The sequence below is a fragment of the Schistocerca serialis genome, chromosome 9, assembly GCF_023864345.2.
Source record: "Schistocerca serialis cubense isolate TAMUIC-IGC-003099 chromosome 9, iqSchSeri2.2, whole genome shotgun sequence".
Taxonomy (NCBI): domain Eukaryota; kingdom Metazoa; phylum Arthropoda; class Insecta; order Orthoptera; family Acrididae; genus Schistocerca; species Schistocerca serialis.
The window spans coordinates 427,827,705-427,845,867 of record NC_064646.1 but is presented as its reverse complement, the minus strand read 5'-3'; positions in this window follow the sequence as shown (position 1 = coordinate 427,845,867).

Here is an 18,163-nt window from a genome sequence, read left to right as displayed (position 1 = left end):
GGTTGTTATCTGTTCCATTCATGTATGGAATGTGGGAAGAATGATTGTTAGAAGCCTTTATGCATGCTGTAATTAATGTAATCTTATTCTCAGGACCCGCACGGGAGCGATACTTGGGGGGTTGTAATATATTCCTAAAGTCATCATTTAAATGTAGCTCTTGAGACTTGATATGTAATCTTTCTCAGGATTATATATATCTATCTTCAAGAGTCTGGCAGTTCAGTTTCTTTGGCATCTCTTTGACACCCTCCCATGCAACAGGGAAACCTGTGACGATTCATACTGCCCTGCTCCTGTTTGTGTTCAATATACTCCGTTAGTACTATATGGCATGGGTTCCACACCCTTGAGCAGTATTCCAGGATGGGTCACAGGATGACTTATAAGCAGTCTCCAAAGGAGACTGACTGCATTTCCCCAGCCTTCTATCAATAAACCAAAGTCTACCATCAGGTTTACCATAATTGAGCCTATGTGATCATTTCATTTCATAATCATACAAAGTTTTATACCCAGGTGTTTGTATGGTTTGACAGATTCCAGCCATGACTCACTGATACTATAATCATAGAATCCTACATTATTTCGTTTTGTGGAGTGCACAGTTTTATATTTCTGAACATTTAAATCAAAGTTGCCATCTTTGCACCACATAGAAATGTTACCAAGATCTGTCTGAATATTTATGCAGCTTCTTTCAAACAGTACTTCATTATACACTCCTGGAAATGGAAAAAAGAACACATTGGCACCGGTGTGTCAGACCCACCATACTTGCTCCGGACACTGCGAGAGGGCTGTACAAGCAATGATCACACGCACGGCACAGTGGACACACCAGGAACCGCGGTGTTAGCCGTCGAATGGCGCTAGCTGCACAGCATTTGTGCACCGCCGCCGTCAGTGTCAGCCAGTTTGCCGTGGCATACGGAGCTCCATCGCAGTCTTTAACACTGGTAGCATGCCGCGACAGCGTGGACGTGAACCGTATGTGCAGTTGACGGACTTTGAGAGAGGGCGTATAGTGGGCATGCGGGAGGCCGGGTGGACGTACCGCCGAATTGCTCAACACGTGGGGCATGAGGTCTCCACAGTACATCGATGTTGTCGCCAGTGGTCGGCGGAAGATGCACGTGCTCGTCGACCTGGGACCGGACCACAGCGACGCACGGATGCACGCCAAGACCGTAGGATCCTACGCAGTGCCGTAGGGGACCGCACCGCCACTTCCCAGCAAATTAGGGACACTGTTGCTCCTGGGGTATCGGCGAGGACCATTCGCAACCGTCTCCATGAAGCTGGGCTACGGTCCTGCACACCGTGAGGCCGTCTTCCACTCACGCCCCAACATCGTGCAGTCCGCCTCCAGTGGTGTCGCGACAGGCGTGAATGGAGGGACGAATGGAGACGTGTCGTCTTCAGCGATGAGAGTCGCTTCTGCCTTGGTGCCAATGATGGTCGTATGCGTGTTTGGCGCCGTGCAGGTGAGCGCCACAATCAGGACTGCATACGACCGAGGCACACAGGGCCAACACCCGGCATCATGGTGTGGGGAGCGATCTCCTACACTGGCCGTACACCACTGGTGATCGTCGAGGGGACACTGAATAGTGCACGGTACATCCAAACCGTCATCGAACCCATCGTTCTACCATTCCTAGACCGGCAAGGGAACTTGCTGTTCCAACAGGACAATGCACGTCCGCATGTATCCCGTGCCACCCAACGTGCTCTAGAAGGTGTAAGTCAACTACCCTGGCCAGCAAGATCTCCAGATCTGTCCCCCATTGAGCATGTTTGGGACTGAATGAAGCATCGTCTCACGCGGTCTGCACGTCCAGCACGAACGCTGGTCCAACTGAGGCACCAGGTGGAAATGGCATGGCAAGCCGTTCCACAGGACTACATCCAGCATCTCTACGATCGTCTCCATGGGAGAATAGCAGCCTGCATTGCTCCGAAAGGTGGATATACACTGTACTAGTGCCGACATTGTGCATGCTCTGTTGCCTGTGTCTATGTGCCTGTGGGTCTGTCAGTGTAATCATGTGGTGTATCTGACCCCAGGAATGTGTCAATAAAGTTTCCCCTTCCTGAGACAATGAATTCACGGTGTTCTTATTTCAATTTCCAGGAGTGTAGATAACTGCCTCATCTATTTACCATGGAAAGTGGGAGACAGACCAGTAGGAAAAGATTGAACAAAAGTTACTTTATTAGAAGATGCAGAACAAGTTGACACAGTGGAAAGACAGATAGAAAGATGGTAAACAGGTAACATTACCAACAATACTAACCAACTCCTCACATTTTTCCAATGTGGCCTCAGGTAAACTAAAATTGGACACCCCTAGTGTGTCTACATGTCTTAAAATCGGAAACCTCATGAACGCTATGCTAAGCAGTAGAAGCTTCCAAGTCCTGATGGTGAGTAAGATGAGCCCTGCAATGAAGTGTAATAGTGGCCTTCCACAAGGACCATTGCTAGCTCCTCTTCTATTTTTCTTATATGTAGCAGACATGCCTTGTTTGGACATGCTGATTATGGGGCTCTTGTTGTGAACCACAAAGCATTTCATGTACCTAGAGAAGACATTACAAGTATAGGAAACAGAGGACACAATGGTTAGGATCATATTTGATCTGGGAATAGATAATAATAGAAGCTTTCAGAATAGTGTATTCAACAACAGTATGAACGTGGAAAGTGAAAACTAATATGCTTCCAGGAAGGGGCTCAGTCATCTGAAGCAATAGAAAATGAGCCTCAAGAAATTGCTTTGGATCTGAGTAGGTATGACCAGATGATAAATTAACAGAAGAATTCTTACATGGGAAGATACAACCAATAATTGAATGTATAAAACTAAAACTAAGTAGGAATAATTTTAGATTCTGGGAGTGATTTTTTGGTAACTGATCATTATTTCTTGGAACAAAATAGCTTATTGGATGTATTCCCTAAGCACCAGTAAAAGGAGTACAGATAGCAGGGGAAATGGGTAAACCAGTACATGATGAGTTATTTGTTAGATTCGCTTTAGATGATTATACATTTCAATAACTAATGTTCATTGTTGGAGGTTTTAACATACCTATAATTCTAGGTGTAGACTGGTTTTCAGAACAGAAGCTATCATTAAATTTCTATAGTGGAACAGCAACATTTGCTTATGAACAACAAGAAGAAATAATTACTATGTACATTGAACAAATAACTACATGTAGATTTGATTTAAATCTTATGACAGAAGCTAAACTACGACAAAATACCAACATGAGCTATGCAGCTACAATTTACAGGTAGACAAAAATGATATAATCAACAATCTAAATAAATCAAAAAACTTCAATGAAATTGAAAAAAGAGGATATGATTACTTTATTATGCAAATACATAAATTTCTTTTTAACGAGACTAGTGAATTTTAAAGACTTTGTTCATACTTGTAAGATTGAACCCCACAGCCCAGTCTACATAAGATCATACTCTGTACCGGTATCTAAAAACACAGTGGTACAAAAGGAAATTAGTGGAATGTAATTGGGTCATCTTATAGTTGTTACAGCAATCCTTTAGTACCAGTTAAAAAACCAGATGGAACCATGCGATTGGTGTTAGACGCACACACTGTCAACAAAATAACTGAACCAGAAAGGGATGGGACACCCACAATAGAGCGAATGTCACTAAAGTTTGCAGGGTCAAGGTACATAGACACAATGGATTTACTGGAACGATATTGTCAAACTGAGCTACACAACAATTCCAGAAAATATACAGCATTTTTATTTGGAGGACAAACATACCATTTCCAAGTACAAGAATTTGGTCTAATTGTCTGTGTAACAATATTCTTAAAAGCATTGGATAATCAATAGTTAATGAAGTAAGGAATAAAGTGTTGTTATACATGGATGATGTAGTAGTGGTATCAACATGGAAGAAATACAGTTAAGCTGTCGAAATCACAATTTGGAAGAAATGAATTTAAGTTTTGGGGCACATTATAAATACAGATTAGGTGCAGTTAAATTCTGTCCAGAACCTTCCAATGAAAAACAAATTGTATCTGGGAATGTAGGATTTTACAGAAAATTACTTCCAAATGGAGTGCTTAAAGCACCTAATTTAATGAAATTATTGAAACAAAATGCAAAATGGAACTGGGATAGACTCTGCATAGAGGAATTCAACAATATTAAAGAAACTTTGACAAATTTTCTACTACTAATTCACCCAAATTTTTCTCTATCTTTCCATCTAGCAGTGGAAACATCAGACTACAGTTCAGGATGCCACATATTAATGGAATATAATAAACACAATACAATAAAACACAGACCAATAGCTTTTGCTCATACAACATGAGTGAAATTCCACTATAACAGAAAAAGAAACTTTATCTGTGATATGGGTGTCTAAGAAATTTGAACATCTATTAGAAAATGAAACAATAATACACACTGATCATAGTACATTAACATATCTATTAAAGAGCAAATTATTACATATTAGACAGACAAGAGTTTAGATTTTCTATCACATGCATAAGAGAAGAAGATAACATATTATTAGATGCACAGTCTCAATTAACTGTAGGCCATCAGTCAAACCAAGATGTAAAAGGAAGAGGAAACCTTGCAGTTTATTTTTTAAAGGTTAATAATAAATATGAAAAAGATGTGAAAACTTTCTGTTGTAATTTAGAAAAATAATAAAGGCACGATGTACACTTAAGAATTAATATTGATAACTTATTACAAAATGAAACAAATGCAATTGACCAGAGGAAGCTGTATGAAGAAATCTAATTCCATAGCGAGAACAATGCAGAGAAATGGTTACTATGTGTACCACAAGATACCATAAAATCAGTAACCTGGTATGTACATATTTGTTATGCACATTTTGGTCCAAAAAATGCATCAAGCATATGAAGAGTACAGGAAAAGAATGTGCTTTGCCCACTTTTTGTCAAAAATGAGTTATGAGTAATCTGAGGTGTAGGATTCCATGTTGTTTAATATTGTTAATTGACCAGTGTGATAATATGAATAGTCCATGTTCTATAATCCATTTTAGATTAGGCATGCAGGGAAAGAACATGGTAACGTCTCCCTGTACAGGGAATAAATGTGCTTTGTCCAGTGTTGTGTATAAAGTTTCAGATTCCTTGTGGGTTGTCAAACAGTGTTAGAGCAAGAAACAAATAATTTTCCTTTATTGTGTAAAGGATTCAGTCACACAAACTAGGAGAAGACTGCAACCATAAGTTAAAGTGATTTAAGGGAGTAATTGCTGAAGAAAGATCAAATATTATAAGAAAATTTAATGATTTGGAAGACTGGAATGAAGATCATTGCATCTGACAGGCCTCATTTCAATACTTCCAGTTCATAGAAGGCGACCGAGGAAGAATTATGATGAAGCACAGCTTCAGGTGTGTAATTTGAACTACAGAGTGAGAGTGAAATGTGACGACATTGTACATTAGGTTTGTATATGGAGGAAAACCTTCATCACAATACATGGAATAATAAGTTCAGTTCAGAAATTTATGAAGTTGTGCAAGTCTCCTCATGATGGAAGAGCTAAGCATGGAAACTGACCATGGAAAATTAAGGAAGAAGTAGGGAAAGCAGTTTATGATCACACTGATTCATTTAAAGATAGATCAAATCATTACACCAATGACACAACCAAGAAGTAATAAATGACCCACAGCAGTTAGCAAACTACGTAAATGAGCATTTTTCAAGTATTGCAGAGAAGTTATACCAAAAATTCCCCCAGACAAATGTAATCCTGTAAATAATGTTGCACTAAATACATATTTTAAATATGTCTGCTTGTGTCTGTATGTGTGGATGGATATGTGCGTGTGTGCGAGTTTATACCTGTCCTTGTTTCCCCCTAAGGTAAGTCTTTCCGCTCCCGGGATTGGAATGACTCCTTACCCTCTCCCTTAAAACCCACTTCCTTTCGTCTTCCCCTCTCCTTCCCTCTTTCCTGATGAGGCAACAGTCTGTTGCGAAAGCTTGAATTTTGTGGGTATGTTTGTGTTTGTTTGTGTGTCTATCGACCTGCCAGCGCTTTTGTTCGGTAAGTCACCTCATCTTTGTTTTTTTTTATATATAATTTTTCCCACGTGGAATGTTTCCTTCCATTATATAAACATTTAGTAAAACACTTATCAGAGCCAAAATGCATTAATATAGGGGTTCTGAAAGGTAGCATATTAGGACCAATACTGTTCCTGATATACATCAATGACTTTCCCAATAGTGTTACTCTTGGTGTAAAAATCCTCTTCGCTGATGACAGCAATATTATAGTCAATGAGAAAACAAGAGAACTCCTTGACAAGAAAGCAAATGAAACTCTTAAGGAAGTTTATGATTGGTCAATAAGCAATAAAGTGACATTGAACATAAAGAAAACTAATGCCATGAATTTCAGTTTGAAGAGGAAAAATAACAATGTTAAATTAAATGTAGATGGCACCTCTGTAGACAGTGTAACAAATGCAAAAGTTCTGGGAATGAATATTGATTCTCAGTTGAAGTGGTGTGAACACACAAAGGTACTTGCAAACAGAATGTCATCAGCATGTTATGCCCTTAAAATCCTATCATCAGAGTGTAACATGCAGTGTCTTTTAGTTACATATTATTCATATGTACACTCAATTCTTAGCTATGGTATTCTTTTTGGGGAACAAATGCACAAAATATGAACACTTTTTCAAACTATAGAAAAGAGCCATAAGAATAATAACCAAAAATTCTAGTCAAGCTCATTGTAAAGATCTGTTCAGAACACTGGGGATTTTATCTGCTCCATGTGAATACATTTACCAGTCAGTTGTAGACATCAAAAATAACATTGGTAATTACTAAACAAACAGTTCTGTTCATGACCATGCAACAAGAGATAGACTTAACTTACATTTGCCAAGAAAAAATAAATATAAAACTCAGAACAGCATTTTCTACCAACGAATAGAACTGTACAATAAATTACCAACAGAGATTAAAGAAATTGCAAAAATACACTTATTTAAAAAGGCAGCTAAAAAGTACCTGTTATGCAATACATTTTATACATTGAAGGATTACTTACATAAAACAGAGTAAGGGTTTGATAAAAAATGTTATACAAATAAATAATAATGATAATGATTATAAAATATCCAACATTCCACATAACACCTTCACTTTATGTTTTATCCCCTTCTTTTTTTTCCTTTCTAGAAATACTTACCACAAGCTATGCAAGGCACAATACTGACACCTCTTCCTCTTTCTGAGAACATCTCACTCATTATGGAGGGATGCTGACTCACCACCACACCAGTGTGTGTGTGTGTGTGTGTGTGTGTGTGTGTGTGTGTGTGTGTGTGTGTGTGTTTTGTGAAACAATGTGTGTATAGTGTGTGTGGCATTACATAATTTAATAAGTTATTTGTAAAAAAAAGTATTGTATACAGGAGTAAATCTAATGATTGTCTCTAACTAGAAGTCTGTAAATATACGTGTATACAAATTATCTTATTTTAAATTTATCTAAATTTGTAAATACAATAGAGGGAAACATTCCACATGGGAAAAATATATAAATTTGTAAATATGAATATAATAGAGGGAAACACTTCTTTCCACTCCCGGGATTGGAATGACTCCTTACCCTCTCCCTTAAAACCCACATCCTTTCGTCTTTCCCTCTCCTTCCCTCTTTCCTGATGAAGCAGCCATTGGTTGTGAAAGCTACAATTCTGTGTGTATGTTTGTGTTTGTTTGTGTGTCTATCAACCTGCCAGCAGTTTCGTTTGGTAAGTCACATCTTCTTTGTTTTTAGATATAAATTTGTAAATACTTTGACATGTCCCATATCCTTGTAAAAAGAGATCTACACCAAATTCAATATAGCTTTTGATTATCCAAGGACTGATACATTTTCAATGTGTGATAAGTACAGTACTGAGATGAAAATGATGAATGCAAAATTATCTGAAAATTTAAATGATGACATGAAGAAACAAATCTTGGAAGAAAGATCACCATTGACCATGAGGTTCACAAAGTCAAAGCTGAAATACTTTATTCCGGAAAGAGAAATGGTCATTTAAAAAGACAAAAGTCTACCACCACAAAACTTTATGCTTAACAAATAATACTGTAAATACTAATGATGTGTATTACAAAAGGCAGTTGTCTGTTTACTATTTCAGTATTCATCAGCTTTCAGTGCAAGTTCAGAGTTCTACACAATTACCTGAAGATTTGGAGGGAAAGGGCCCAATGTAGTTGTTTCCTTTTTAAACCACTTTCTGATAGTATTGTTGGACAAGAATATATATATATATATATATATATATATATATATATATATATATATATATAATTATTTTTATTTTTATTTTATTTTTTTTTTTTTAACGTATGGCAGGTTGGAATTACAATTAAACTAACAGAGGTTGAAAATACTGCTTCAGTTGTAAGGTTCTTTCTATTTTTCAGTAGTTAGAACACAATCAGTTTCAGGCTCTTACATGCTTACATGTCCATCATCAGCTGTTATAACTTTGTGCTGCACAGCAGTAGATGAGTACAGGATATGATGTACCACCAGTGACCGCAGAGCGCGGAGTAGCTACTCCATTCTTGGCTCTCACTGGTGATACACAGCATCCTGTATTCATCCACCATGGCGGTCAGGGTCAGAGCACATAATTATAACACATGATGATGGCCACATAAGAGGTCAAACCGGTCGTCTTTTAATTACTGAAAAACCTTACAACTGCAGTGGTGTATTCAGCCCCTACGATAATGCTCAGTTGCAAGATTGTTTGTAAAATTACATCATTCTGAGGTGCCTTAATTATCTTGTGAGTGATCTACAGCTTTTGGAGACGGTGAAAGTAACTTTCCCTATTACAGGACTTTGTTTTATGGTGTGTGATAAGATAATGGGACTGATCAACACAAAAGCAGTAGCAGAATTGCAATGGGTTGGTTGTGGATTATGTTTAAGCACATGCACACTTAAGCCTTTTGATGTAGTGGTTGTCAACCAAGATTTGATATAAAATTGGAAATCATTTCTTGAGGAGAAATACACTCCTGGAAATGGAAAAAAGAACACATTGACACCGGTGTGTCAGACCCACCATACTTGCTCCGGACACTGCGAGAGGGCTATACAAGCAATGATCACACGCACGGCACAGCGGACACACCAGGAACCGCGGTGTTGGTCGTCGAATGGCGCTAGCTGCGCAGCATTTGTGCACCGCCGCCGTCAGTGTCAGCCAGTTTGCTGTGGCATATGGAGCTCCATCGCAGTCTTTAACACTGGTAGCATGCCGCAACAGCGTGGACGTGAACCGTATGTGCAGTTGACAGACTTTGAGCGAGGGCGTATAGTGGGCATGCGGGAGGCCGGGTGGACGTACTGCCGAATTGCTCAACACGTGGGGCGTGAGGTCTCCACAGTACATCGATGTTGTCGCCAGTGGTCGGCGGAAGGTGCACGTGCCCGTCGACCTGGGAACGGACCGCAGCGACACATGGATGCACGCCAAGACCGTAGGATCCTACGCAGTGCCGTAGGGGACCGCACCGCCACTTCCCAGCAAATTAGGGACACTGTTGCTCCTGGGGTATCGGCGAGGACCATTCGCAACCGTCTCCATGAAGCTGGGCTACGGTCCCGCACACCATTAGGCCGTCTTCCGCTCACGCCCCAACATCGTGCAGCCCGCCTCCAGTGGTGTCGCGACAGGCGTGAATGGAGGGACGAATGGAGACGTGTCGTCTTCAGCGATGAGAGTCGCTTCTGCCTTGGTGCCAATGATGGTCGTATGCGTGTTTGGCGCCGTGCAGGTGAGCGCCACAATCAGGACTGCATACGACCGAGGCACGCAGGGCCAACACCCGGCATCATGGTGTGGGGAGCGATCTCCTACACTGGCCGTACACCACTGGTGATCGTCGAGGGGACACTGAATAGTGCACAGTACATCCAAACCGTCATCGAACCCATCGTTCTACCATTCCTAGACCGGCAAGGGAACTTGCTGTTCCAACAGGACAATGCACGTCCGCATGTATCCCGTGCCACCCAACGTGCTCTAGAAGGTGTAAGTCAACTACCCTGGCCAGCAAGATCTCCGGATCTGTCCCCCATTGAGCATGTTTGGGACTGGATGAAGCGTCGTCTCACGCGGTCTGCACGTCCAGCACGAACGCTGGTCCAACTGAGGCGCCAGGTGGAAATGGCACGGCAAGCCGTTCCACAGGACTACATCCAGCATCTCTACGATCGTCTCCATGGGAGAATAGCAGCCTGCATTGCTGCGAAAGGTGGATATACACTGTACTAGTGCCGACATTGTGCATGCTCTGTTGCCTGTGTCTATGTGCCTGTGGGTCTGTCAGTGTGATCATGTGATGTATCTGACCCCAGGAATGTGTCAATAAAGTTTCCCCTTCCTGGGACAATGAATTCACGGTGTTCTTATTTCAATTTCCAGGAGTGTATTTGAGGTAATGCTACAAAGGCCCTTTCAAAGTGGCAGTCATTACAAAAAACATCTCTGCCTCATTCAAGATTGAGAAACTTATAATAGAGCTTAAATTTAATTGATGGCAAGAGCTTCACAGCAACTCTAAGAGCAGCAGCCTGGAAATTGCGAGTAGATTTCCTGCTTACAGAGGTAAAATATAAAAATATAGTAAAATATTACTTTAGAATAATATAATAATAATAATAATCCTACCCCCATGAACCATGGACCTTGCCGTTGGTGGGGAGGCTTGCGTGCCTCAGCGATACAGATGGCCGTACCGTAGTTGCATCCACAATGGAGGGGTATCTGTTGAGAGGCCAGACAAACTTATGGTTCCTGAAGAGGGGCAGCAGCCTTTTCAGTAGTTGCAGGGGCATCAGTCTGGATGATTGACTGATCTGGCCTTGCAACACTAACCAAAACGGCCTTGCTATGCTGGTACTGCGAACGGCTGAAAGCAAGGGGAAACTACAGCCATAATTTTTCCCGAGGCCATGCGGCTTTACTGTATGGTTAAATGATGATGGCTCCTCTTGGGTCAAATATTCCAGAGGTAAAATAGTCCCCCATTCGGATCTCCGGGCGGGGACTACTCAGGAGGACGTCGTTATCAGGAGAAAGAAAACTGGCGTTCTACGGATCGGAGTGTGGAACGTCAGATCCCTTAATCGGGCAGGTAGGTTAGAAAATTTAAAAAGGGAAATGGATAGGTTGAAGTTAGATATAGTGGGAATTAGTGAAGTTCGGTGGCAGGAGGAACAAGACTTTTGGTCAGGTGAATACAGGATTATAAATACAAAATCAAATAGGGGTAATGCAGGAGTAGGTTTAATAATGAATAAAAAAACAGGTGTGCGGGTAAGCCACTACCAACAGTATAGTGAACGCATTACTGTGGCCAAGATAGACATGAAGCCCATGCCTACTACAGCAGTACAAGTTTATATGCCAACTAGCTCTGCAGACGATGAAGAAATTGATGAAATGTATGATGAGATAAAAGAAATTATTCAGGTAGTGAAAGGAGACAAAAATTTAATAGTCATGGGTGACTGGAATTCAAGAGTAGGAAAAGGGAGAGAAGGAAACATAGTGGGTGAATATGGATTGGGGGAGAGAAATGAAAGAGGAAGCTGTCTGGTAGAATTCTGCACAGAGCATAACTTAATCATAGCTAACACTTGGTTCAAGAATCATAAAAGAAGGTTGTATACATGGAAGAATCCTGGAGATACTAGAAGGCATCAGATAGATTATATAATGGTAAGACAGAGATTTAGGAACCAGGTTTTAAATTGTAAGACATTTCCAGGGGCAGATGCGGACTCTGACCACAATCTATTGGTTATGAACTGTAGATTAAAACTGAAGAAACTGCAAAAAGGTGGGAATTTAAGGAGATGGGACCTGGATAAACTGAAAGAACCAGAGGTTGTACAGAGTTTCAGGGAGAGCATAAGGGAACAATTGACAGGAATGAGGGAAAGAAATACAGTAGAAGAAGAAGGGATGAAGTAGTGAAGGCAGCAGAGGATCAAGTAGGTAAAAAGACAAGAGCTAGTAGAAATCCTTGGGTAACAGAAGAAATATTGCATTTAATTGATGAAAGGAGAAAATATAAAAATGCAGTAAATGAAGCAGGCAAAAGGGAATACAAACGTCTCAAAAATGAGATCGACAGGAAGTGAAAAATGGCTAAGCAGGGATGGCTAGAGGACAAGTGTAAGGATGTAGAGGCTTATCTCACTAGGAGTGAGATAGATACTGCCTACAGGAAAATTAAAGAGACCTTTGGAGAAAAGAGAGCCACTTGTATGAATATCAAGAGCTCAGATGGAAACCCAGTTCTAAGCAAAGAAGGGAAAGCAGAAAAGTGGAAGGAGTATATAGAGGGTCTATACAAGGGCGATGTACTTGAGGACAATATTATGGAAATGGAAGAGGATGTAGATGAAGATGAAATGGGAGATATGATACTGCGTGAAGACTTTGACAGAGCACTGAAAGACCTGAGTCGAAACAAGGCCCCGGGAGTAGACAACATTCCATTGGAACTAGTGACGGCCTTTGGAGAGCCAGTCCTGAAAAAACTCTACCATCTGGTGAGCAAGGTGTATGAGACAGGCAAAATACCCTCAGACTTCAAGAAGAATATAATAATTCCAATCCCAAAGAAAGCAGGTGTTGACAGATGTGAAAATTACTGAACTATCAGTTTAATAAGTCACAGCTGCAAAATACTAACGTGAATTCTTTACAGACGAATGGAAAAACTGGTAGAAGCCGACCTCGGCGAAGATCAGTTTGGATTCCGCAGAAATGTTGGAACACGTGAGGCCATACTGACCCTACGACTTATCTTAGAAAATAGATTAAGGAAAGGCAAACCTACGTTTCTAGCATTTGTAGACTTAGAGAAAGCTTTTGACAATGTTGACTGGAATACTCTCTTTCAAATTCTAAAGGTGGCAGGGGTAAAATACAGGGAGTGAAAGGCTATTTACAATTTGTACAGAAACCAGATGTCAGTTATAAGAGTTGAGGGGCATGAAACAGAAGCAGAGGTTGGGAAGGAAGGGAGACAGTGTTGTAGCCTGTCCCTGATGTTATTCAATCTGTATATTGAGCAAGCAGTAAAGGAAACAAAAGAAAAATTCGGAGTAGGTATTAAAGTCCATGGAGAAGAAATAAATACATTGAGGTTTGCCGATGACATTGTAATTCTGTCAGAGACTGCAAAGGACTTGGAAGAGCAGTTGAACGGAATGGACAGTGTCTTGAAAGGAGGATATGAGATGAACATCAACAAAAGCAAAACGAAGATAATGGAGTGTAGTCGAATTAAGTCGGGTGATGCTGACGGAATTAGATTAGGAAATGAGACACTTAAAGTAGTAAAGGGGTTTTGCTATTTGGGGAGCAAAGTAATTGATGATTGTCGAAGTAGAGAGGATATAAAATGTAGACTGGCAATGGCAAGGAAAGCGTCTCTGAAGAAGAGAAATTTGCTAACATCGAGTATAGATTTAAGTGTCAGGAAGTCATTTCTGAAAGTATTTGTATGGAGTGTAGCCATGTATGGAAGTGAAACGTGGACGATAAATAGTTTGGACAAGAAAAGAATAGAAGCTTTCAAAATGTGGTGCTACAGAAGAATGCTGAAGATTAGATGGGTGGATCACATAACTAATGAGGAGGTATTGAATAGAATTGGGGAGAAGAGGAGTTTGTGGCCTCAGAACATCACAAATTTAGCATTGGAGGGCAGCGTGGAGGGTAAAAATCGTAGAGGGAGACCAAGAGATGAATACACTAAGCAGATTCAGAAGGATGTAGGTTGCAGTAAGTACTGGGAGATGAAAAAGCTTGCACAGGATAGAGTAGCATGGAGAGCTGCAACAAACCAGTCTCAGGACTGAAGACAACAACAATAATAATAATAATAATAGAGTCTTTACATTGAAACATGCAGTAGTGATGCCAATCCACAAAAGTGGAGCAAGGGATGAAATATCCAACTATCGGCCCATCTTTCTGCTGCCATTATTCTCAAAGGTATTTGAGAGAAGAGTGTATGATAGGATTTATAGTCACACTACACAAAATGGCTTACTGGCTCCTATACAGTTCGGCTTTTGTAAGGGCTGCTCCACAGACAGAGCTATATTTAACCTCACAGATGAAATTTTAGGTGAACTAAATTACAAAAGGTATCCAATGGGGATATTTTGTGACTTTGCCAAGGCATTTGATTGTGTAGATCACAACACACTCTTAAAAAAGCTTCCATATTATGGCAGTAAAGACAAATCTTTGACTGGTTGGAATCATACTTACAGAACAGGAAGCAAAGGGTTGTCTTAAGGGGGACAGGAACAGCATTAACATCAGACTGGGGAAATATAAAGTTTGGAGTCCCACAGGGCTCAATTCTTGAGCCATTAATTTTCCTGATCTACATTAATGATCTACCAATCACAATTAACAACAGAGCAAAAATAGTAATGTTTGCCAACAATATAAGTATCCCTGTAAAAGGACCCAACTCCACTATGCAGGATACAGCCATGACAGTCTCTACTCAAGTACACAAATGGTTCACTGTGAATAGCCTAACCTTAAATATTTCAAAAACCAATATGATACAATTTATGACAAAAAATATAAAAAATAAAGCTCCTTAAATACATGTTAACAATCACAAAATTAATGAAACCACACATACAAAATTCCTATGTATCCAGATAGACAGTCACCTAACATGGAAAGAACAAATTGATCAGCTGGTCAAGAAACTTAGCTCATCGTGCTTTGCACTAAGAGCTCTCCATCAGTTAGTAGACAGAGAAATAATGCTGTTGTCATATTTTGCATATTTCCGTTCTGTTCTCTCCTATGGCATAATCTTCTGGGGAAATGCTGCAGGTGTTGAAAAAGTCTTCAGAATACAAAAGCGAGCAGTGAGGCTAATATGTGGGGTCCCTAATGAGACATCTTGCAGAGGTCTCTTCAAATCTCTCAGGATACTTACCATCACAGGTCAGTATATATACTCACTGATGTTATTTGTAGCCATCAACAAGGAACTGTTTCAGAAAAATTGTGACATCCACAACCATGACACAAGACAGGTGAAAAATTTTCATCAAGGCTCTGCAACTCTCACTAAAGTACATAGGGGAGTTACTGAGTCAGGTATAAAGGTCTTCAATAAGCTCCCCATCAATATAAAAAAGGAAAAAAAATAAAGTACAGGTTTTCAAAAGGAAACTAAAATTATTCCTCATCAAACAAACCGTCTATAAAATGAATGAATACTTAGAGTTATGATGTACAAGAGTGGGGGAAACTGTATAAGAAAAGCAATCCCTTAAAGATAAAGTTTGATGCTGTTACTTGTAGTTTAACTGAAATTGTGGTGATAAAATGTAAATTTATCTGTATCATTACGAGAAAATGTGAACTCCCATGTATCCCACTCTCTTGAGCATTCACTTAAACCTCTTCTTAAGGAATGCAGTTAAAACTTGTATTCATTCAAACCATGACCATGAAGACAATTTACTTCCTTATATATGTCAGTAACACAAAAATATGCACTGTCACTTATTCTACTACTTTAAACAATCATTTAAACTGTTTTTGGCATAATGCAGGCTTTAATACTGCATGCAAGTAATTGTTCTTGTAAAATAAACCAATGTCTGTGCAATGTGATGTATAAACGTTAATGTACTACTGTAATTGCATCAACTGACTTATCCTATATTACTTGTACACTGGCTGTATAATATGTAATCAACAGGACCAAATAAATAAATAAAAAAATACACATCCCCTGCAACATTGAAGGGGTACTGCAGATAAGGAGCAAAAGTGATTTACACAAACCTTCTACACTACACTGAGAAGTTCATGTTGGGACGAACTATTATTATACACTCCTGGATATGGAAAAAAGAACACATTGACACCGGTGTGTCAGACCCACCATACTTGCTCCGGACACTGCGAGAGGGCTGTACAAGCAATGATCACACGCACGGCACAGCGGACACACCAGGAACCACGGTGTTGGCTGTCGAATGGCGCTAGCTGCGCAGCATTTGTGCACCGCCGCCGTCAGTGTCAGCCAGTTTGCCGTGGCATACGGAGCTCCATCGCAGTCTTTAACACTGGTAGCATGCCGCGACAGCGTGGACGTGAACCGTATGTGCAGTTAACGGACTTTGAGCGAGGGCGTATAGTGGGCATGCGGGAGGCCGGGTGGACGTACCGCCGAATTGCTCAACACGTGGGGCATGAGGTCTCCACAGTACATCGATGTTGTCACCAGTGGTCGGCGGAAGGTGCACGTGCCCGTCGACCTGGGACCGGACCGCAGCGACGCACGGATGCACGCCAAGACCGTAGGATCCTACGCAGTGCCGTAGGGGACCGCACCGCCACTTCCCAGCAAATTAGGGACACTGTTGCTCCTGGGGTATCGGCGAGGACCATTCGCAACCGTCTCCATGAAGCTGGGCTACGGTCCCGCACACCGTTAGGCCGTCTTCCGCTCACGCCCCAACATCGTGCAGCCCGCCTCCAGTGGTGTCGCGACAGGCGTGAATGGAGGGACGAATGGAGACGTGTCATCTTCAGCGATGAGAGTCGCTTCTGCCTTGGTGCCAATGATGGTCGTATGCATGTTTGGTGCCGTGCAGGTGAGCGCCACAATCAGGACTGCATTCGACCGAGGCACACAGTGCCAACACCCGGCATCATGGTGTGGGGAGCGATCTCCTACACTGGCCGTACACCATTGGTGATCGTCGAGGGGACACTGAATAGTGCACGGTACATCCAAACCGTCATCGAACCCATCGTTCTACCATTCCTAGACCGGCAAGGGAACTTGCTGTTCCAACAGGACAATGCACGTCCACATGTATCCCGTGCCACCCAACGTGCTCTAGAAGGTGTAAGTCAACTACCCTGGCCAGCAAGATCTCCGGATCTGTCCCCCATTGAGCATGTTTGGGACTGGATGAAGCGTCGTCTCACGCGGTCTGCACGTCCAGCACGAACGCTGGTCCAACTGAGGCACCAGGTGGAAATGGCACGGCAAGCCGTTCCACAGGACTACATCCAGCATCTCTACGATCGTCTCCATGGGAGAATAGCAGCCTGCATTGCTGCATTGCTGCATTATTGTGGCCAAGATAGATACGAAGCCCACGCCTACTACAGTAGTACAAGTTTATATGCCAACTAGCTCTGCAGATGACGAAGAAATTGAAGAAATGTATGATGAAATAAAAGAAATTATTCAGATTGTGAAGGGAGACGAAAATTTAATAGTCATGGGTGACTGGAATTCGAGTGTAGGAAAAGGGAGAGAAGGAAACGTAGTAGGTGAATATGGATTGGGGGACAGAAATGAAAGAGGAAGCCGCCTGGTCGAATTTTGCACAGAGCACAACATAATCATAACTAACACTTGGTTTAAGAATCATGAAAGAAGGTTGTATACATGGAAGAACCCTGGAGATACTAAAAGGTATCAGATAGATTATATAATGGTAAGACAGAGATTTAGGAACCAGGTTTTAAATTGTAAGACATTTCCAGGGGCAGATGTGGACTCTGACCACAATCTATTGGTTATGACCTGTAGATTAAAACTGAAGAAACTGCAAAAAGGTGGGAATTTAAGGAGATGGGACCTGGATAAACTAAAAGAACCAGAGGTTGTACAGAGATTCAGGGAGAGCATAAGGGAGCAATTGACAGGAATGGGGGAAATAAATACAGTAGAAGAAGAATGGGTAGCTTTGAGGGATGAAGTAGTGAAGGCAGCAGAGGATCAAGTAGGTAAAAAGACGAGGGCTAGTAGAAATCCTTGGGTAACAGAAGAAATATTGAATTTAATTGATGAAAGGAGAAAATATAAAAATTCAGTAAGTGAAACAGGCAAAAAGGAATACAAACGTCTCAAAAATGAGATCGACAGGAAGTGCAAAATGGCTAAGCAGGGATGGCTAGAGGACAAATGTAAGGATGTAGAGGCCTATCTCACTAGGGGTAAGATAGATACTGCT